The sequence below is a fragment of the Neodiprion fabricii genome, chromosome 5, assembly GCF_021155785.1.
Source record: "Neodiprion fabricii isolate iyNeoFabr1 chromosome 5, iyNeoFabr1.1, whole genome shotgun sequence".
NCBI classification, from domain to species: Eukaryota; Metazoa; Arthropoda; class Insecta; order Hymenoptera; family Diprionidae; genus Neodiprion; species Neodiprion fabricii.
The window spans coordinates 24,429,275-24,453,183 of NC_060243.1; the positions used below are offsets into that span (position 1 = coordinate 24,429,275).

At 35.7% G+C, this 23,909-nt stretch overlaps 1 protein-coding gene across 3 annotated transcripts in view; it reads right to left on the bottom strand.

The window, feature by feature from the left end:
• The window catches only part of LOC124182527 (BAI1-associated protein 3), a 107,594-nt gene extending 90,016 nt beyond the window's left edge, over positions 1-17,578 (bottom strand). For all 3 annotated transcript variants that reach the window (XM_046569934.1, XM_046569933.1, XM_046569931.1), the window contains exon 1: positions 17,279-17,578. The gene's annotated coding sequence lies outside the window, so the exon portion shown is untranslated. The remainder of the gene's footprint in view (positions 1-17,278) is intronic.
• Positions 17,579-23,909: the final 6,331 nt, after the last annotated feature.

Sequence of the window (23,909 nt, forward strand, 5' to 3'; positions counted from 1 at the left end):
CTCTTCAAATTCCACCTTGAATTGCCAGCAATCGTGGATAATCGCATAACAAATCAATCACATTCGGATTTCCCGTTTATTACTGACGAATATTGGAAAAGTTCAAAGTTGAGAAAAAATTGTATTTCATAAAATCACATTTTGCTAGTTTTTCGAACGAAGAGCTAGAATTTACAGAAATATCACCTTTTCAATTACACTACGACGTACCAATTATTGGAGAGAGAAAAAATCGGAGGCTCGAGTTCCGTTTTCTGGTTGAGTGAAGCTGGAATACGCTATATATATAACTGCATCGCTAAGCGCGTAAGTACTCTAATTACACGAGCACACCGGGATTTGAATCCAATTTCAAGCTAGTCCGGATGAACTGGTGCGATTCGTGGCCATCCTAATGCCGCACAAATCTGTTCATCCACCACCACAGGCCGTAATTTATACATCTGCCGATGTAACGATGCATTCATGCATATGCGGCATTCCATGGCGTCTTGATCAAGATTCTACGTAAATGTTTCAGATTGGCTTTATAATTTTCCGTATGAAAGTGCATGACGAAAAACGAAATCGCAATTTTTTAAAAGTATTCTTCAACCCAGTGTGTCTAAAGTATGATTTAAAAACTTGAAACAAGAACCACACTTTCTAAAATTTGAAAAAATTCAGAAAAATCATATGAAATATAACAACATTTTTGATACCTATCGGAAGATGGTGATTTCATAACCTCGATACATAAATAAGAAGATAGGAAAAATACAAAATTATCATTATTCTATTGCATTTTTAAGTGTTCATTCTTAATAATAATAATAATTATATAATGTTAGTAATTACATAATTTTGCTTTTTATTTTTCTCATTCATCTTTTGGAGTTATGAAATCTCCATATTTGAATAGGTGTCAACATTTTTTTGATATTTTATAACATGTTTAAAATTTTTCCAGATTTTAGAAAGTGGGAGTTTTATAACTACATTATAAATTAAATTAGTATGAGAGCACGCAGGTTTCCGAACGAAATATTTACACTGCGATAAGCTCACGTGTTACGTAAAATTTCTAAATTTCAGGAACGTAATTGTTTAAAATAGTAAGTTAATTCTGCGATACAGCCATTGCAAATTTTTGTGAAATTCTTTGAGAGTGTGTACAGGGTGTCTACTTTTTTCGGTGACCGGGAAATCACGAAATTCAAGGTTTTTTCAGAATCAAAATAAAGGATATTTTCATAACCTTTCGAAAGATCCACAACTAGAACACAAACTTTAGCAATACACGCAATAAATATAACAATATGTTGCGTACATAGCTAAAAAAAAAATCGATCTATGTATACACGAGACTCAAAATTAAAAAGAATGCAAACGAGTATCAATAATTCATATAATATCGCTGAAATCTGAGTTACTAATTAACCTAAATATAAAATGTTCAGGCTCGTTAGTAAACTTTCATGACATTTCCTGACTTTTCAAGGGTCGCATTGAATTTCATGGCATTTAAGAATTTCCCGGGATTTCAGATCGTTAGACACCCTCGTTACACGGAAGACCTCGGCTAAAAATTTTTGAACCCACGCGCATTAGTACACGGAGAGATTTTTGGAATCAATGTATTTACTTCATTGCTTATCCATAATTACAATAAAACAAACGAATCTAGGGATAATCGAAGTGTAACTGCAATACTCGTTCCTACAATAATATGAAATCACAGTATTTCTGTATGAATTTTAACGACAAAATATTTCTATCATACTCGATAATATTTTCAATAATTAAATTGGTTCGTACAGCGATGAAGAGTACTGCAAAAATAGTATATTGTGCAACGAGGAGGAAAACTCGGTCTTTTTGGGTCGATGACGAAAATTTCAAATTTGCAAGGGAAAAAAACAGTTCAATCCTTGTTGCACAAGATTCTTTACATAACAAGATCACGTTACGTGTTCTTCGCGAAGAAAAATATTGAGGTAAGGTTCGCGTAGCGTCCGATTCCTTTTCACTCCTAGGACTTAAAAGTGGTCTTTTTCAGCACTCCGCGCATGCGCATTCGCAGATTCACGCGGAAACGCGCAAAACGTGCTCGCGTTATGTGAACATTGTTTTGAAGGGCTTGTTCTCGTTCTACTCCATCTGCGCATTGGCGTATTTTTTCATATATACAACAGAAACCCATGTATCAGAACCTAAATACGTTTTCAACTCAGCAGCAAAAGCTTTCAGGAGATAGACAAAAGACCGATTGCGATGATTTAAAATTCACGGGTTAGTTCGACCCTATCTTCAATATTATCTCGACGCTGTAGTGCAGACGTCTGGCTTATAATCAGGCATCGACCTTCAAGCGGCAGGCGTCTGCCCGGAATACGTCATTAACCTCAACCTTGAAATTTTTTAACTCAACTCCTGCTCCTACACATAACTCGAAATATTTCGTACTATAGACAACATTTGGTCATTTTTCGTCGCCTTTTTGGAGCTTGTAATTTTTCCTAGCTTTTATGGGCTCAAAATAATGGCGTTCCAATAGCAGTTTTTTGGTAAAGAAGATTCGGAAGCATTATCAAATTTACAGGAATGGCTTGAAAAATACTGTGTTATTACACTATTCGTGTATACACTGAGAAGAATTTCATTTGTTACAGTAACTAGAAAAATTCAGTAAAACAGTATCGTTAAAAAAAACTGAATATTTTTGGAATTATAGTAGCGAATGGGACATAGTTTGCTGTTGGAGGGTATGAAATGACAAAATCCTAAATCCCACCTCGAAAAGCATCGCATAAAAATTCTTGCACCGATACCGTTTTCACCCACGGCAAATGCCACGTTAAAAAAAAAAAAAAAAAACCATGCATCGTTAGAGAAGAGTGAAAAAGAAATATGGCGACTGGATTATACACAGTTATTTGAGAAATGTTAACGGTCTCACGAGCTCAAATCCGGGGGCTCGTTGGCATGGAAAATAAACAAACTGATTCTGGCTTTACCAAAAGATTACGTGAGACACGTAAATTGGCCATTTTGGTCCGATATAGAATGCAAATGGCCTTTTGACTAGCATCAACCTGCCTAATTGCGAGTAAAATTAACCGCTTAATTTTCCAACCACTAATTATGCCCCTGTTTCCCCTCTCTCTCTCTCTCTCTCTCTCTCTCTCTTTCTCTCTCTCCCGCTCAACTTCACCCTCCAAGATGCTGCTGCGAATTTACATGTGTTTTCTTACTCCGAACCCTCGTCATTAGCGGCGCGAAAGATATTACAGATTCTGGCGAAAGGAAGAAGGAAAAATTAAACGCGCATGTTTATTTACAAGCCGACTAATTTTCCTGTTTCTTCTCTCTCTCTCATGGTCCGTTATGTTTTTTTATTTTATTTTACTCGTTTGTTTTGTTTTCTTTCTCATCCGCAATGGAGCTGATTCTTTACACTCGGGAAAAAAAAATTTCATCGTAATAACCAAAATTTCATCATAGTAAAAAAACTTCAGGGTTAATATATGTACATTTAGCGGTAATCGATTGGTAACTCTCATGGTTCAATCTTAAATTTCGTAAATTTGAAATCTTCATACACCGAATAGATTTAAGGAACTACGTGAAATTTAATATTTTTATAATACTATTAACAAAAAACGTATTATTTCATCAAATTGGTTAAGTTAAACTCGAGATTTCATATCTACAAGTATGTATATTTTAATCAATTAAATTTTTTGCCATTATCAAACATTTATCTCATCAGCTTTGCTACTTACATCAAAATCTTCTACGCAAAGCGTCTACAAATTTGTTGTTTGAAAAAAAGCAACAAGTTTTCTGCGAGTGTCTAATCGATGATGATTATTTCTGACTTTTTTTTTTTAAGGGACTTAATATTATCGGATCCAGTGACAGTACTTGATCCAAGGCTCCTGTAAAATTTTGTTCAGAATGATGTTTCTATTATTGAAATGACTGGAAAATATCTAATGAAAAATTCCCTCCGACAGGATTTAGGTTTAAGGTTTAATCTTCAGAAAACAGGTTTAAAGATAAAAAAAGAAAAAACGCGCGAGGAATAACTGCCGAGAATTTTGTACGATCCGTAACTTAGACCTGGATAAAATCTTGAATTTTGCAAACTTCGCATGCAACTTTCATAACATTTTATCTGCAAATTTTTTGTAAATCCGTTGTGCTTGTATTTGTAAAGTAAAGCGCAGGTTTTAATTGAGCTTTGTCTCGGGTTACTCAGTTTCATTGATTAGAGTTGGGGTGAGTAATCCAACGGCGATGAGGTTCCCTCCACCATGCGTAATCAGAATTCTTGATTGCTAAAGAGGGAGATTTGTTTAAAACGAGGACCACGTAAAATCACATAGATTATCTACGTATGTCGTTAAGGGATTATGCAAGATTTGCAAGAGATGTGAAATCCCTCGTCCAAAAATTTCACGTCGTTCCTTCCTCTTTCCCGTAAATAAATTCGCCGGTCTGCTGAGCCGAAATATAATAAAACGAACTGTCATTCAACGGTTTACAAATAAATCTCGGTTAACTTGCCAGTGAATTCAAATCGAATTACAGGCCTACAGGACGAATAATCTCGTCTTTGCGGGATGAGATCGACAACGACAGTTATTGTTGTCATAATAAAGGTGAGAAGTGAAAGAAAAAATAAATCGTAATAACAGTAAGACAAGAAAAAAGTTCCATCTTTGTCACTCGCGTGAAGTGTCGTAATTTTTTATTAAAAATTTATTTATCCAACGACTTGATTTGTTTTTTTTTTCATCAATAATGCAGGTAAGTATTTCAAAATAGACAGTAGTAAAAAGAATAAATAAAAAATCAAAGTGAACTGTAGGATCACGTATAATTTCCCATCAATTAATACCGCTTTCTAAAATGTTTCACTGCACCGATCAATTTACGCGAGCTTTAATCAAAAAATGCGAATCGTGCACGCCAGCTGGAAACCTTTAATGAACGTACGTGCCCGTATTTCAGATTAATTTGTTTACCGTTTGACGGGACGTAATTATTCAAGCCGATATGTGTATTTGAGGCAAATACGCAATTATCAAGGACTGTAATCGCTGTTTAGGGCAGGTTGACATTGCCGAGTACGAAATTGTTTGTCGCCCTCTCGTAGTTTTCAAAAAGGACTGCAATTTTTGTCGGAATATAGCGATTGAACGACAAAAATCAGACGCGAATTTAAAGATCTAAAAATTGTTTACTACTTGGTCGTCAGTATAAATAGAAGAAGAGAAAGAAAATATCGCCATTTCTAATTTTTTAAAAATTTTTTCAGCTGAATACCATGTTTATACCCCCAATATTTTCTATCATTTTCTACCACTGATTCACTGTTATCAAACATTCAACCGTACTTGAAATTCCGCTTCTTTTTGTTTTTTTATTTTCGAAAAAATCTTTGAGCTTCATTATTTATCTCGGCCATTTGAAGGTTGCTTTGGTTATTAAAAAAATTTTTCTTTGTAATTTCTTGTATTCTTCGACAAATTTGTATTCACAAAAATTATATTTCTATAACATTGAGAGATTAATTCCAGCAAAATTCTGTAACATATTCCACTTGACAAACAAACGTCGCAATAATGTGAAATGTGAAATTTATTTTTTTACTTTACACATTTTTATCTCGAGCTTTCAAAAGTACGGAACATTAAACAACAATATTCACACACTATCAAAATTTCGAATAAATTTACAAAAATTGTATTCTCTACTTCCACGAACAGTTTATTTGCAAATGACTTTTTAACAGATTCAATTATCAATACGTCCATTTTCTTGAACGCTTCGCTAATTTTCACATAATTGCCATAGATTGTAAAAAGTTTACCGAATTGTTTTGATGTTGTCAAAACACTGAACATTATTATTTTTTTTTTCATCAGTACAAAATTTTCGAGGTGCTCAAAACAAAATTGTTCTCAACCTTAAAATGATCGAAAATTATACTACAGATAATATTACGGAGGTTTGTATATTTGTAACTGGAAGAATATCGGCTTCGTGTATCAAGTACGATGATTAAATTTTCACCAAGAAAGTCCCCCTCACCCTCCTAGGAACCCTTCAATTTATAAACTAACCTTTCGCCCGACCTTTAAACTATATTCCTCACGCACGCCGGGGAATTGTGGTGAGATCCACGTGTAATTTGCTTCTTGATTTCTGACGCCAGGGTAAATTTCGCGCTGTTTGCGAAGCTTAACAAAACAACGGCCTAAACCTTCGAGGAAGTGCGGATTCTAATTACCTGCAAACACGAACGAGGTACCGTATTCAATGTCAAAATAAAACGTGCACCTCGAGGTGATTTCAACGAAAAAATATTGCCCTAGAATTTCGCGTCAAAAGTAAAGTTGAGATCTTCGTTTTCGGATACGTACACTTTTTGCAATTTGTAAATGTAAGCGAGTTGAAAAAAAAAAAAAAAAAACAGTTTCGTAATTCTAAATTCAGATGTTTTTTTTCATTCGTCTCCTCTACGCGCAATGTTTTTTATTTTTATTACTTTTCAAAGACAACTTACGCAGTGAATCATCGTCGTGTCACGCTGTAATCACTTTTTGAAATTGTTCCGCGTTTAAATAAATCTTTCAATTCAATCACATTCACAACCTCTCAAATTAGAAATTGATTAGCATTGTTAGAGACGTTATTTTGCCAATCTTGTAGTAAAGAGAAACATTTGTAATTTAATCAACCTTTAACCTTTCACCTAGTCGATTTATTCATCTTCAAAGATCACGTGAAAAACGAGCTGCAACGATCTTTACGATAAATTTACGATTAGTTCATCAGATCTTTGCATGTAAAACATGATGATAATAGTAATAAAAATTAGGTAAATTTTCTCCAATTCCTCCCGTTATTTTTTCTTTCACACGAAGAGATTGGGAGCCATTATAAAAAGATCATCGTTAAAATATCACAGACCTCTCGGTGCTTTTAGCACCGTAATGTGGGCATTAAAGTCCATCTGTCGCTATACTGGCAGGGAATCGACGGCACGTGGAAATCGGGATATTGATATACATATATGAGGCATTCTGTGCCAACTTGACGATAACGGTTCGAACTCTGGACCTTCTCACACGTGATCCCCATTCTTACATCATTATTTAACCTATAAGATATCACACTCGAGTATATTTTTCGATATTTCTCTCAATAATTACTCATCCAGTTGAATTTCAAGATTTTTTTTATCATACGCTTTATTTATATATATATATATTCCCACGATTTTCAATATTTTTGAAAACGACCTGTGATTTATACTTTTGAAAAAATGTATGGTAAGGTAAGAAAAAAGATGTCGGTTTGCAGATATTCAAGTATGAAGTAAAACTATGCATAAATGCAGTTTCTTTCCGGGCAAAATATTTTCGAAATCAATTTTGTAAATGGTAGAAAAAATAATTTACGTGCACCAATTTTTTATACCGACTTAAAATTGTTGTGATTTAAAAAAGGATTCCGATAATTTTTGTACAATTTTTTTTTAAAACAGTAACAGCTCTTTTTTTAAATGGAGAGTACAAAATGAAATTTGATTGAAAGAATTTGAAGAAAGCACGAATGCATTTTACAATCGGAAGAATTGTTGCGACAAAACGAAGTTCAGATCCGGAGAGATGGTCAAATTAACAAATCTTAGTCAACTTGGCATGGAATGCTCCATACATAGTGTATACACCAAATATGTTTCGGAATTGCGAGTGAAATCACTTGGTCGTCGCTGAAACAAGCCGTGTGTACGGTTAAACTAATTTTTATACGTTTTTGATCATGAATAATTCCCACTGCTCGTTAATAAACTTTCCCGGTTTCAATGTAACCCATTTAGAATCTGCTCCGCGAACGAAACATGAAATAAACCAACGCTAATTGATGAAATTTAAATTTTCAAAACTTTAATCATCACTTGTGATCAGAATCAAAAGCAGAAAAAAACTTATCTTATTACTTGAAATGTACATTTGTGAATCAAGCATATTATTTTGGATTCGTAAATGATTTTACTTTAGTTTCGGGTTTAATAATCAATGAAATGGGAATAAGTGAATTATAAATCATGTATAGATTATGCATTCGTTAATCAATAATAGTGAAACTCAAGAGGTCTCAAGGGGGTAGAATAGAAAAATTCGTACAAACTGATTTCAGGCTTAAAATTTCCAGAGCTAATTTTTAACCATAAAATTTATTAGCCGTGTATGCACTGATCTGGAGAACAACCAACAAACAATTGTTTTCCATTTTTCAAACCAAATTCTGTCAGAGATCTTGATATTCGATGGTTTTTTTAAACTCCAAAATAATCGAATGAAAAAAATGTAAAAAAAAAAAAAAAGAAAAATGCAGTCGCCTAATAATTTGATACTTTTTTTTACGAATTAAAACGGCTGGAGTTAAAAAATTAAATAACCGACTATTCTGAAACGATTCGGAAGAAAATTCGAGAAACGAAATTGGAATCGTCAAAGCCCAAATGCTAATTGAACAGAGTACACAGGCCTGTACAAAAAAAAAGAAAAAAGAATCTAATTTTTTAACCTCATTTCATACCACTGGCGAGGGATGATCAACGTCCCTCTAGATATAAATACAGTACATCGAAGGCGATGTGTAACGTAGATTATTTATTATTTCGTTCAGTTTCTCTTTGATCACTCAAAAGCAAAAAAATATAAAACGTATGATACGTAAAATGAGGGTGAAACAAGATAGAAAAGAAATAAGGGCTTCCAAGGATTTAACTGGATATAATCTGCGCCGCATGTAAAGAGAATGTTTTATCCTTGAATCGGTTTACATGTCGCAAAAAAAATCATAAACCTTATCTTATGCGGGTGATACGTTGAATATACGTTATACGTATATTATACCTATAATGATTACGCGCCGTAGACGGTAAATATACGAAACGGGTTTGTAATTGGGACTCGAATGTTCCGGCTTAAATCCTCCGTGTTCAACTATGCTCGTTGAGTATGACAGTTAAATATTTCAAAGGAGGAACACTTTCAATGGAAAGTGTGTTTCAAGACAAAATTTTTTGTTCAGGAATCGAATTGACGAAACTCAATTAAAGCAACAAAGATGGAATTAAAAGAACGAGGAAGTCAAAGGACTCGGAGTATGTTTGTTTTTCGATAATTCTGAGGAAGTTTGAAGGAATTTCGAAGCCTCGATTGAAATGGATTGTTACTCTGAATTCAAATTAAACAACAGTGAGAGAACTGAATTTAACGGCGAGAAATCAATTTTTACAAAATCGGTGCAATATTATCATCTCAGTTGGCAAAAATTCAACTGGTTCGACTCTTAGATCGATCAAATAACCTAACTTAAGAAATATGACGGCAATTTATTTTTAAGCAAACAGAAGTTAATCGATAATAATTACATGTGTTGGTAAATCTTGGTGAGCGGTCGGTAAATGCGTTGCGCAAATTTCCGTTAATAATTACAGTTTGCGCACATTCAATGTAGACGCAATTCAATATTAATACATGGGGAGAAAAATGTTTCGTTGTCGGACGAACTTTTGAAGGAAGGAATCTTCGATTTCAGGGATGTTTGAAATATTCAATATGCCGAAGCGAAGTAAATGCTGCGAGGATAATTAGGACAGACTACATATTCTGTAGCGGACAAATTCTTCAAATTTGGATTTTGAGCATTCTTAAAGAATTGAGTCGTCGACAGACGAACATTTTCAACCTTATCAGCGACTAAAGTATTGTTTCTGAATTCGTCAAGATCCAAGACCCTCAAGTTTGAATCAAGGTTTTCAATTGTTGTTTTCTAAATTTCTTCCACCTGCTAAATCATCACATTGAAATTCGCCTAATCTTAAGTTTCGCGAATTGTTGATCACCGATTTGAAAGAAAACTCAAAAACTCAAAGTCTCAAAATTTTTTCAACAAACTGCTTCATCCTGTGGTGAAAATGCAGGTTCCAGATTACTTCTTGTTCAATTTCTTTATATTACGTGTATCAAAAATTGACAAAACTGCAGTCTGAAATCCCAACAGAAAGTCGATTGGTTTAAAAATTCATTTCGCGTATAAAAGAGTCGCCGTACAAAAGCCTTTCTCTGTCACCAATGATGAATGTGAATTCGACATTTTCACACACAATGGTTGCCCTTTCATAACGGGTAGAAAATACACATACATACAATTTTGAAAAAAATTAGTGAACAAGAATTTTGCTGTCGTTGTTGAATTGTGAAGACGAAACGACAGTGAGAGCAATACAATTGTAGCCAAATAACTTAAAAACCATAAAAATAATCGAACACTAGTTCTTTTGTTGGATAACACGCAAAAATTTGATCAAATAACACAGTTACGATTTCAACGAACCGGTGGATTCAATTCGCATCGCAGTGAAACGGAACGGTATGGATGACGGAAGGATGAAGACAGAAATTCACCTCGCATTATTGTAAAAATTAAATATTTGTCCGAGAAGCGCAATTCTATCTCTCGTTTATTCGATAACGCGAATCAAAACAATCGTACAACGAAAACCGCACTTAGGTCAAAAAGTCAACTAACGACCGCTTGACCAATTTTCCAAAACTCAAAATCTCCTGAGAACCTTTCAAAATTTGAGATTTCATATTTTAAGATCCCCGTTTTAATCCGAAATGAACAACTTTAAAAATATCAAAAACATAATAAAAATACGAGATTCCACGAATCGAAAAATGAGCTTGACTATTGTCAACTAGGATTTAACGTAAAAATATCATGGTTTATCTTTTTTTCAACCAATCGTCAATCATATTCAACTGACTTTCTCGCAATGATACATATTTTCAGTTCACAAGTTTCAACAAACTGTCTGGGAAGTTTCGAATAAAAAAAATAAAAAAATTTACCATATTTTCAAGCCTAACACTGTAAGATACTACTCGAGCAATCTCAACGGTGGATTTAATAAATGAACGAAGATTTTTCTTCAGAAACCTGCCCGAGCGGCAATTACACAGTGCATAAATAAATGGTGCCGATATTTGAGTATCCAGTAATTAAATAATTCGTCCGAATCGTGGAACGCGTCGTTGATTTCACATCAATTATGCTGAAGCAACAGCCGCACATTTCACTGCATATTTTACGTAATATTTACAGTGTGGAATTACTTTCCATTTCAAATGTAACTGCAGCGTACACTTTTCACGTTTGCATTTCGGATGACTTATGAGTGCGCAAATAACAGATATGAACTAGCCGATCCTATTCCGACAGCTCGGAATACAATGTCCAATCTAAAAATAGAGAATGTCAAGATTTTTACCGATTATAATTGTGCGAATGATTTTAGTCGACAGTTTACCAAAATTTTTCGAAATTCTGTCATATTATTTCAATTTTGACGAAAACTCCGAAAAAGTTGATAACTTTTTAAAAATCTCTGCAGTAAAACTTGCGAAAAATTATTATGAATTTTGTCCATGGAAAAGTATTATTTTCTTTTTATAACTACCAAAAGCCTTTATGAATATTTCCCCTATCCATTTGACGCAAATCAGCGAAAAGCCACGCATACCTTCTCATACAAATATCAGATCGAACTTTTTTTCACAACGACGCATTGTGATTGGCAGATAGAAATGTGACGTTGACGGCACGAAGTTCGTGCACGTTGAATATTCACCAACGGAAAATGTATGTTAAATATTGGCAGGTTAATTTCGATTTTTTCATACTACAAGATTTGCATTGCAGATATTCTGCTCAAACATGAAAAATACGAAATGAAAATATTTTCCTGTTGCGTAATTCAAATGTGATTACGAAAAAAATTTGCTGCATTTTTAATAAAATTTAATAAAAATATCACCTATGCACGAGTCGAAATTTAGCGCCTAAGTTTGTTCCTGTGAAGCTACTTTGAAGGAAACTGAAACTAGAAATCTGCCGTTTACCCTCCGACTCCTAAAAATTTAAGAACAAGTTGAACTTCCAAGTCTTGCCAACCCGTTATTTAAATATGAAAAACATATACATGAAGTGAATGCGGCGAGAATCACCTTTCCGATCACCTTATCGCGCAACATCCCAATGCAGCCAAGAAAATGAGAAAAACATATCAAAAAAATGGAAAGCAATTACCTGTTAGGTCCAATTTCAATTTTTCAATCACTGCAAGGCCGCGTACGATGACGATATTTTTGTTAACAACATTCATTCGTTTCCAACCTTGAACCACAACTTCAATCTATAGCACTGCTCGTTCCGATATCAAGCGGCGAAGACACAAACCTTGTGACACCGAGGACCCGTCTCCCCTAAAAAAACCCTTTTATCAATCGGAGCTGCACGTTAATATCAACACAAAATTCCGAAAATATATCAATACATCGAACCGCACTACCGCTAAAGGGTTAAAGAAGGGTTTATCCGGTGGTCCGAGTCCCGCTCAACGACCTGTAGCACCGAGTGATAATTGCGGAATGATCTATCGCGCCGAGCGCTCCGATCTTCGGTTTGATCGCTTGGATCTCCGGTGGCGCCCTCTGCGCGCAAGACGGATTTCTCTCGCGTTTACCACATTTCGACGGTGTGCGTACGCGGTTCTATCCCTTCGACGTATCCATCGAGGCAACCCCGAGCTTTGAATGCGAGCGCTTGAGTGACACGGGCATCTTTGCCTTCCGTCTTTCGGAACGGCCCGTTGCGTTCGCTCCTTGAACCGTGCCTTGGGGTTCTGTCACCCCTCCGGGCACCACCCCCGCCGTCTCGGGGGTAAATTCTTTTCGAAAGAATGTAAATTCGAAAAATTGGTGATTTCGAAAAATTAACGACGGAGCCAGGAATCGAACCTGGCGTCCAGAGATGCTTGGCCGGAGCCTAACTTCACTGGACCACCTAGCCGCCCTGACTCTGTTGTCGTTAATATCTCTCATCACCGGTGAGTTCGAATTTGTTTTCCTGTGCCCGGTTTATGTGTGAGTGAGAAGTTTCTTCTCTGCATGCACGATGTATAAGGAGACTCTAATGCGTAGATGTTGTGTTTACCTTTTTTGAATCCTTCCTTCCGATGAGAAGAAGAGATATATATTTTTTTTACTTTGGTAGAAAAGAAAAGAGTAAAAAATTTATTACGAAAGTGTGATATAATATGCAAACATCATGCATGGCTTACTTCATCAGATTCTTCGTATCGTTCATTATATAATCTTATACACGTCAAATTTAAACTTAAAAGTCTTCTTTCAACCCAAAACGAATTTTCACGATTTGTTAGTTTGAACAACTCGACTCTTCTTTACTTCTAATAGCGATAAAAAATGCACGGAGACAAACAAATTGTTAGTTAATAAATCTCAACAGCGTCAACCAAGACCAGTGTTTTCAATCCTAACAATCGATATGCAATTCTCATTACAACTCTATTGAATAATAAGAAAGAAACCACAGCCGGATGCAATATGATATAAAAATTGATGAAAGTTCAGAGTTTCTGATTTCTGATAAGCCCGCAGAAAGGAATAAAATCTAATAACGTAAAGCAACAGGAATAAGAAAACGGCGATGGAGTTATTCTCGGTGGTTAGAGGAACTGCATTTCTTCCTATTTATTGCAACACCGCATCGCTGACGCCTCACGCAAGTTGGCTTAAAGTCGTGCAACTTGGGAAAATTTAAACGCCGAAGGTTGCTCTGCATTATACATTTATAATTAATAAACCCGCGGTCGAGCGGCGCTGCATACTTAAATAGCCATCCTTCATTTTACTGCTTCAACAATTTGGATTTACATCAAGAATGACGAAGCGTGCCTTCAGGGGATGGAATATTGCAATTTATTATAGCAGGCGCTTAATTATTTAGTTCACGATAACAAAGAAGCAGTCAATCAGGCGGCTGTAAAACACTCACGTTTTCTGAAACTCATCTCAATCGCGCGGAAATCAACGAATTATCGTTTACAGCAAAAAAAAGAAAAGAAAAAGATAAAAAAAAACAAAGGCTTTGGATGATTCCTTAGCTCGAATTGATCCGATTTTATTCTTAGGATCTCCAGCTTACGAAAAAACCAATCATTCTTTATCGAGAAAAAACAACGAAGCAGATAACCAATCAATAATTTCGGTTAATCGACTTGCACATTTTTTCGAAAACTATATTTCTCCAAGTAGAGTTGAAACTGTAACTACAATTTTCTTGGATTTGAATAATTTCAAATTTTTCAACCGCTTTTAATCCGATTTTAATCACTTGTTTAAAGATTAATGTTTAATGTTAAGGTGGCAGAATGAAACTGTGTTAAAAAAAAATTCTTTCAAAACGCAAAGGGGATGTAAAAAACATTCAAATTGAAATAGACCACTTAATCATTTATGTCACCATTCTTGGCTCAAATTCAAATTTGAAATATTACAAATGTAACGTATAAAAATAATAAATTGTCTAGGATTTTCGGATTCTTATCCGTTCGTACCGAAATCCACGATAAAATCTATGATTCTAAAATTTCGTTGATGAATTGCCCGATTCACAAAAACCAAACGTTAACTCAACCTGTTATCGCTGAATTCAATTTCATGTATTACACATGCAATTCAGACGACCCACTCGATCACGGGATACGAGAAAAAACTTAAGATAAGAGTGAAATGAAACTGTAACACGAAAGCGGCGAGTAATGAAGAGAATCTGAAAAGTTCATGCATTATACATTTTTTTTTCTCTGCTTTTTTTTTCGTCCCTTTTTTATTGTCCTTCTTCGATAATTTTCTTTGCCTCAACTTAAATTAGCATGGTGATATCTTTACCGGAGCATCGCTTGCAGAGAAGCGTAGGATGCGGTAAGAAATGTAAATTGAAAAACCGACCCGCCGGTAACTCGTTTACGTGAAAATATGAAGCTCTGGTGAAAATACCGGAGCATCTATGTCTTCGTTTTAACGCTGCCGAAAATTTTCCTTATCAGCAATGACCAGCGAACTCAGATGGACTGTTTAAGAAAACAAAAAATAGCGTTAACGGTAATTGAAATAATGAAGTCGGGAACGAAATAATAATAACAATATAGAATAAGAATGCATTTTTCTTTCATTCTCAATTGCTTGGTTTTTATTGAAAAATGATTACGAGTCTATAAGATACTTTTTACAATTTACTCATCGTGAGGAGGAATGTTTTTTTTTTTACTTGATTCAATGAAGTTTATCCGGATCCAATAAATTTTTGATTTTAGCCACCAACTTTTATGTGACAGGTTTGTATTTGAGTAATAGTCTTTAAAAAAAAGCCACTTTGCATTCTTGACTAATAATCCTCACCTCGGCATTCATGCCCGAAATTTTCACAACAATTTACAGATAATTACAGAATTCAGCGATAACAATGTAATACTTGTTCAAAATGTATTACACTTGTCTCGGCAAGAGGCATAGAGTGTTCAATAACGACATTAAAAGGGACGAACATCAACGATATGCGAATGAAAACATGAAATTAAATGGAAAAAAAACGAGATCTATCTTTCCTTCCACCCTTACGAAAGTTTACAACGTACGATAAAATTTTCCAAAACTATAGTGAAATTTTTCTTCGCAATCAACATTCCATCGCTGTAACGTACGGGATGAAAATGTTGCAAAAAGAACGACGTGTTTTCGCAATAGAAATAATGGAACTTCCCGTAACGACCGATGACAGAATGGCTCGATATTTGACTTTCGAGGTAATGCTACAGCGGCCGATAATCACCATTTAGCGAATGCCACTTGAACGTACCTTCAACTCGAACAAAGGAAGCAGGGACAACGAGTTGACGTGGCGCGGAATAATGTTTTCACAGTACCGAAACCGAATTTAAAAGCGAACATTCGCAGCTGAAAATGTCGAGTGTAATTTTTGGCGAAAAATGTTTACCGAAGGAAAAAAATTGACGTGTGTTTCTGGTATTGTTGAGACAAACTACAAGAGAAAGAAAACATTGCGATAACTTTTTTAATGTTCCAGGCCTGTCTTGAAGTTTAGTCACCTTGTGAACAAGACGACCGTCGAGTAAGCTTCGGATCGAGTAACAGGAATAAATTGCGAGTAGCTACAAGAAAAGTTTCCGCAGGCAAAGTAAGTTTGCAAGTTCGACGAGATCGAAAGAATTACGGCTGAAGCAAAGCTAGGAAATCCTCTTTAACGCTAGTACCGAAATAATTCTTCTGCATGATCTACAATATTTTGAGTCCAGGCATGAACGCGATTTTCATCTTCAAAAATAGCCGTTATACTGGTTTTCATGATAAAAATTTATATCATATTTTCCAGTACACGTTTGCTTTCTCTCTGTATTTTTTTAGTCACTGTGTCGGAAAACTCTGATTCATAATCGGAGGAACGGGCGAAACGAAGAAGCAGATACAAAATCACCGAGAATTTTTTAACCTTCAATTTCAATCAATTGCGTGAAGAATCCGAGGGTGGTGACCCCTCAAGATCAATCACTAGAACTCGATCTAATCTCGGTATATCAACGCGCGCGACGAAAGTCAGCTGAGCGAGAAAATATTTGCTACTCATTCTCAGTCTTTTCTCTCTTTTTTTTCTTCAAATTTTCGCCCGCGATATTGGAGTCGAAAAAAATTGCCTTAGATTTTCCGAAATCAAGGCCCTTCGCGTTTACCATAAAAAAAAAAATTCAGTTTTCTCAGACAAATGTTCTCCGAATTAGAGAACAAAACTCACACTCAACAAAATAATGCAGTATTTGGCCACATTTTTTAAACAATTTTGTAAACAAACGGATGGATTTGAATAAGAGGTTAAATAAAACTGACGTAAAAAAATGAAAAAAAAAAACTAGATGAATGTACCGATGTACGTACAAGAATCCGATAATCTTCAAAAATATGTTACCTAAGTGAAATAAGATTCGAACCCGTCAAACTGTTTTATATTTCGATAAATTGTAAATTTACCGGCAGCCGATTAACTCGCACCTGCTTACATTAAACAAATCCATCCAAAGCATTCCACATATTAAAACATGCGAGGGTGAAAATTCTAAGAGATCAAAATTCAGACTAATCTAAATGTCGAATCTTGTCATCGTTCTTCCGGAACAAAATGAAAATTCCAAAGCGTAGAATTCCAATTCCCGACTCAAATTTACCCCCCCTCCCCCAGTAAATCAAGCCGTCAAGAATTTCACAGATCGAGAAATTCAACGTTTCGGAATTCAGACGTTCGTAATACGTAACTTCTAAAACCGACTTACCTAAAACCCGACGTTTCAATGATCAACGTTGCTTCTCCCCGCAGTCGATCGTCTTAATCACACACAATTGAAACACGCGATGTAATTCGAAAATAGGCATGAAACCGAAACCGTTTGAAACTAATAATAAGAAACCAAAAAAAAAAAATTCAAACAAACATACTGTGCGAAAAAAATCACACGATTAACGGCGATGCGTACGATTGCGCAGCGTTGCGATACGATGGCGCTGAACGAGGAGCGAGCGAACACTGATCGTCGGCGAGCGTCTGACTTAACGTTGAGCGAGACCACTTGTAGCTAGGCGAGAGTCTCCGGCGCGCGTTTAGCGAGACTGGCTTGGATGGCGGGCAAACAGGTGAGATCGTCGCGACGCGCCTCTCTCCTCTCTCTCTCTCTCTCTCTCTCTCTGGCGCGCGCGCTCTCTCGCTCGCTCGCTCCGCTCGCGCTTACGAGCTGCGCGCGCAACTCGCCATCGATCTAATTTGGCCTCACCTACGCGAAGAAGAGAGAGAGAGAGAGAGAGAGCCTCCTCCCGCCTCCTGCGTCCTTTCTGCGTAGGAGGTTCGTCGTCCTTATTGCCTTTGCTGGACAGCTGCTGCCTAGACCGATTAGACGGCGTTGCGATCCTTGCAATTCGGAGGAAGGTGGTCGAAGGGTGCGCCGTTTTCACACCCTCGCATAGTTTTCGGGAAGTTGGATGAATGGGGGTGAAAGTAGGGGAAAGATTAAAAAATAGAAAATACCAGAACGGGGAATTATTGTCCTTTAAAGTGAAACATTGTGTTTCGGTATAAGTTGAATGAAAAATATGGAGGCTTTCGAGTCTTGCCTTTTTTTTTTGTCGTTTAAAACGATCAGAAAATTTTTTAAAAATTCAGGCAAGTGGCTTTGTGGCTTCTGGTTGAAGGTCCGTTAGTCCCGAAGTTTTTTTTTTTTTGTTATAAATGGGAGACAGCCGCGCATACAAAATATAAACAAAATACTCCACGTTTCAGTTTAAAGATTTGAGACAGAAAAATTTGATTTCGAATATTTTATAATTTTGAGATTCAATGTATTGAGGATTCAAAAATTTAAAAGTAAGAATATAAAATCCAGAAATGTAAAATCGACGAAATTCATCTTGATAATTATATAGAATCGTAAACGGGAAATTACCCCAGCTGGTGGGGTTAGAAATATTTGAAAGATCAGAAAACGAAGGGGTCATAGTGGGACAATTTTTTAAAAACGGAGAAATCTGTGTTTATAGAATTTTGAAACGTAGTACGTGAAAAAAAAAAAAACAAAGAAGAAGAGAGGCAAAATACAGAAAGGTCGACGAAAAGAAACTCAAGACATACAACCGTCAAATTTCAAGTCTTTCATACATTGCCTATAAATTATAAGTCAAATTCACAAGTTATTAACTGTCTGAGGATAACGACAATTTTGAATTTTTTTCGGATCAGGGTGAAAATACAACAAATAAAATCTGCTTTCTATCGACATAGTCGCCTTCTGATTTTTATTTAGCGTTGAATTCGTCCCAGTTGCTCGAAAAATTTAAGAATGCAGTATGGTTTTTTGTAAAAGTCTGCATATTTCAGACACCGTAGTTATAGTTATTTATTTTGGCCGCGAATAAAGTACAGAAAACTGTTAGTATCGAAACATTATTTCAATGTTTTTCATGTAGTAATAAAAAGAAGTGTACATTTGGTCAGTGGGCCCAAAATATGCAAGAAGCATTTTAAGTGCGAGGGAGAAAGCCAATTTTTCGGTTCGGCTGATTTCAACAGCCTGCATCTCTAACCCAAAATCAACATAAGTAACTGTGTGAGTTTGAAACATACAAGATTTTGACTAATCCAGTTTCACATGAGAAAATCAATTCAAATATCGGAAGCAGAGAGAATTACAGGCCGGTTGAAATTTTCCGGAATGCCTTGATCAACTGTACTGGAAAGAATGGTCCGTCGTCTGCTGTAGTTTAATGCGCATGCGCTGCAATTTGAGAGCAGTTGTATACCAGGGAGACCAACCGTCATAAACGTCACCTAAAAAATTATGACAGTTGTCGCCGGCAGTTATGCTCAACACCGACAGCTGTCAAAATGTTTCGGGCTACATACACCGCGGCAAACTGTCGTCTAAATTTATGACGGTTGGTCGCCCTGGGAAACAACTGCTCTGGAATTGCAGCGCATGCGCATTAAAATATAGCAGACGACGGATCATTTTGCTGTCATCGATTCACTCTGTATACATCACTGTTACAAAGGTGGTGTTAATTGTAACACTAAAAATAATTTACAGACGTTTACGTGATTTTGGTGTTAGCGAACGATGTTCAATTTTATAGACAACGGTGTGAACTTTCATTGGCACCGTAAATTTTCTAACGGAGCAACGAAATAATTTTGCTAAAAATGAATCTACGTACTTTGTTACCCACACCAGGATTTTTATACAGAAATTGTTACGAACCTGCGGAATGATTCCTTTTAGAAATATTTGGAAAACAATGCCGTGAGTCCGAAACGTTTTCAAAATATGTTTTCAATATTCGGGAAAACCTTCTTTTGGAGTATTGAAAATAATCCTAAATTACTATTAATTGCTTTCAATTCTTCGAATGTAAATGACTGGAAATTGTTTAATTTGCATACTGAATTTTTTTCAAATATTTCTGCAAGCATTGCGATTGATATTTATGTGAACGAAACTGTTTGAAATTATTCATTCGTTATTGTACTGAACGCATAAAAATTACCTATCTCAATTCACGTTGTTATGACCGGTGAATGTACTGAAGTCACAATTCAATAAATTAAAGTTTGGATTGTTAACTTCTTAGTTGTCAATACGTAATCAGAAATAATTGGTTTCATCATATCGTAAATATTGCATTTTTCTTTGGAATAAGTAGTTGAAAATGAATTTCTTACCAATTTCTTTGTTTTCTGTACAGTAAAGTGAAGCTTACAACTGAAATAAAACCTAACTACTTGAAGCAATATTAGAAATAATAAATGGTCTAATTAGTCAACTGAAAAACGACGATTGTTCAATTTTATGTAATTATCAATTAGCCGTTCCTCAGTTCGTTTCAAAGAGCAGCTTGTATCAGGCTAACTTTTCAAATCTGATGGACCAATCAATGTGTTTCACTCCTAATGTTGAAATATTCTAAATTTAAGCTAATTAAAAGAAAAAAAAATGTTTCATACGAAATTTAAAATTTTAGAAAGATTTAGTAACCTTGGACAACGTATATCTCCTCGTTTTCTCGTACCTAAAATTTATTTATCCAAGATTCTTAACGCCCCAAGGTACCAGATTTTTTTCATTTCGTTTCTCCCCGACCAGCTTGGTGTCCAAAAAATGTGAGGGCTGTAGCGGACGTGAATGAATATTTACACAGCTCACGCTGTGAGGATTAAATTTTTAAAGTCTTTTGAAAATGACAACTCTGTTGTACTAACTCACTTACTTCATTTCTTTCTTCCAGCATAGAATTCAACTCTGTGACTAAAACAAAGCTTGTACACTTTTCAAATACGAGTGAGCCGATCCCTTTAACAATCACACACCAAATTTAAAATTAATATTTCAGTATAGATAAGCCCGAGACTAAAATAAAACATTGACATAAATGCTGGTTAATTCGACGTGGATAAGAAAAATATTCTCTCTATTTTAAAATATTCTCTGGAAAATCGAGTTTCTCGTACATGTTTATCAAGTTAGAGAGTAAAAGAAGGAAAAATGTGATACCGCGAAGTAGGGGCCGAATATCATTGCACAAGGACAAAAGGGGCGATAACTGTGCGGAACAAGGATTAAACGAGCGTGTAGAATTCACGGCTTTAATAGGAGTCATGTGATTAGGTGTGAATGAGACTTTATCCCTCGGAGCGCTGCGGAAGTTAGGGTAATTACGTTGTAATTATCGCCGCAGGGACGCAGCTCTATATAGTGACGAATTTTACACAAGTCAACTTACAGCAGTCGTGAAGAAAATTTGGCGCAATCAATAGACAGATTATTTCACAAAGAAAAAAAATTTGAGTATATTGTCGAGGGAAATTTATAGTTATTTAGGGAAATTCTTCTGATTTCGATCGCAAATTTTTTTCCACACAATACAATTTGAATTTGAATAAAGTGATCGTTTCAGCTACGAAGAAACTGAAAAATTCGTGCAAGTGGTTAAACATTTCTTTCCCTACGTTGAGTTCAAAAACAGTGAAATCGAAGTTGAAAAATTACTTTTACAATCAAATACGAGCCGTTCGGTAAATTTTTTAACTTCCGCATGGCGTCCCTAGTTACGCCAGATTATCCCGACAGGTGACTTGATCAGCGAATCAAGTCACCAGCTGACCGAATCAAGTTGGCCACGCGACCAACTTGACGCCAGTTAAATCCCTAGAGCCACGAGCTGTTGTATCCGGTCTTTGCACGGCGTTTAGAATCACTCGAAGAGAGTGTGCGCGATGTTTCATTGGCCTCTTCGGTCTAGCCGAAGCTGGAATTGGGTAAACATCATCTGTTGAGCATCGAACGTGGATTTCATGCTGAACCTGCAACGCGTTGATTTAATTGACTGCCTCGATGATTGATTATATTCGAAGAAGATAGCGCATGCGCAATTAACTTGTCGAATAAATGATACTTTGAAATAATTCACGGTGTCGACTAAAATCTGGAAGCAAAACCATTTGTCTGTAGAATCATTCAAGCTTTTGTAAATTATTAGCGAAAGTGAACAGCGTTTGTATAATAAAGCGAAGAATATGCATGACTTTTTATGAGAAGACAAATTTTTTCCAAAATGATTCATGTTTTTTTGGAGTTGGTCAAGCATATGAAACAGTAAATTATCCACAGACTCGGCTCCCCTTTACATGATGACAGATTTTTCATGACTGCGAATTTTCCAGGTGAATACACCTAATTGTAAGTTGGTTTTAAACAAGTATCGTTATCACATAAATTTTAAATTATACATATTTGAAGATTTCCCCGAACATCGTGTCCTGATTTTTCCATATTTTCTTATATCAATCACCTAAATTGAAAAAAATGTCTGTCAATCGTGGGCATTGATGATAAAGAAGTTTATAAGATGTAAGAAATTGAATTCAATGGCTCGGAAGCGCTAAATTCACCGCTCTTAATAAATTTCAGCATAAAAGTCGTTAGTTCTGAATAGCCGAATAATTTTTCGTGATTTTCAGAAAAAATCACCGTTTTTGCGTACTTGTGTGCGTGCTTGAAAACCGTCGAATAAGATGTGCACAAATCAAGGAGCATATTATACAAGTATATCGATCAAGCGGTTGGCATTTAGTCCCACCCCCTCGATTTTGCGGTCTTTCAAACTTTCCTCAGCTAAGCCTCGACGATTCTCGAGGTATTGTATAACAAGCTCCGCGGAAGTCGAAAAGAGGGAAAACGACGGGGAACGGAAATTTAAGCAACGATGGAAGTAAAGTTAATCCCTGTGAGAGTCTAGACTCTATTGTTGCCGCTGTTTCCCTGCTAATGTTAACGGAAACTTGGCCGTCAGAGAATAACTCGACATTATAAAAAATTAGGAAGAAATTGTTTTCAGGAATTGAAAAACAAGTTCACAATAAAAAACAGTCACTTTTTAATGATACCTGACTGCGATTTTTCACTAAAATATTTATAGCTATCGTTATTTTTGTGCAAAATGTATGGATGTAAAAAATTTATTGCAGGCGTACTTGAGCCGTCAACCCACTTCAATTTTTATCACAAGTTTCGTCCGATGCGGTGAGTCATTATAAAGTGAGCAAAATTTTTATCGCTAGATACCCTAAACATCCGACAGCGATAAGCTAATCAGCTTAACGGCATTCAATTAAGCTTTGCACATATTAGGACAGCAGTTCGGATCTACGTCGTATACGCTGCTCGATTATAGGGCACCTCTTCATATTCGCATATGGTTTTATGTTATGTTCTAAACAATATTTAGCACTGAATACCGGTCGGAAATAATCAAGACGAAAATATCATCTCGACTTATTTTTAACGAAGAGCTAGAATTGCGATCAAACATGATTGAGCCAAAAAAATTTAATCTGGACATACCGGGTTTTTTTTATCACGTTCACAATCGTGCGATTCTCGTTCGCGTTTAAAAATTAAACACCCAACATTGAACAAACTTGTCCGAACACTTGCTTGGTTCCTTGGAATAATCTGATTATCATTCATAATCAACAAACGTATGCAATAATCAATACCTGAGGTTTTTCACTTCCATTTAATTTTTTCACCAAATTCATTTGACCAAAAATTGTAGAACATTTCTTTTTATAGAATCTTAATCCCTGCAGTTTTCTTTGCTTCGCTTTCGAATTTAATTTGGAATCGTAAAGACCTTGTTTGAAAGATTTTCTATCGCAAACGTCACAACCCTAAATGAAAAAGAAAAAAATGAGCCCAAAGTCATAAAGAAAATTCAGTTATCGGTTTTTTTCAACCTTTCTCGAATTATTCACAAATTTATACCGTTTTTATATACAGTTCACTCATTAACAGAAGGGTTAAGACTGAAATTCATTAAGATCAGCTGCCCAACAGACATTTTGCAAGCTTGTAAGTTTTT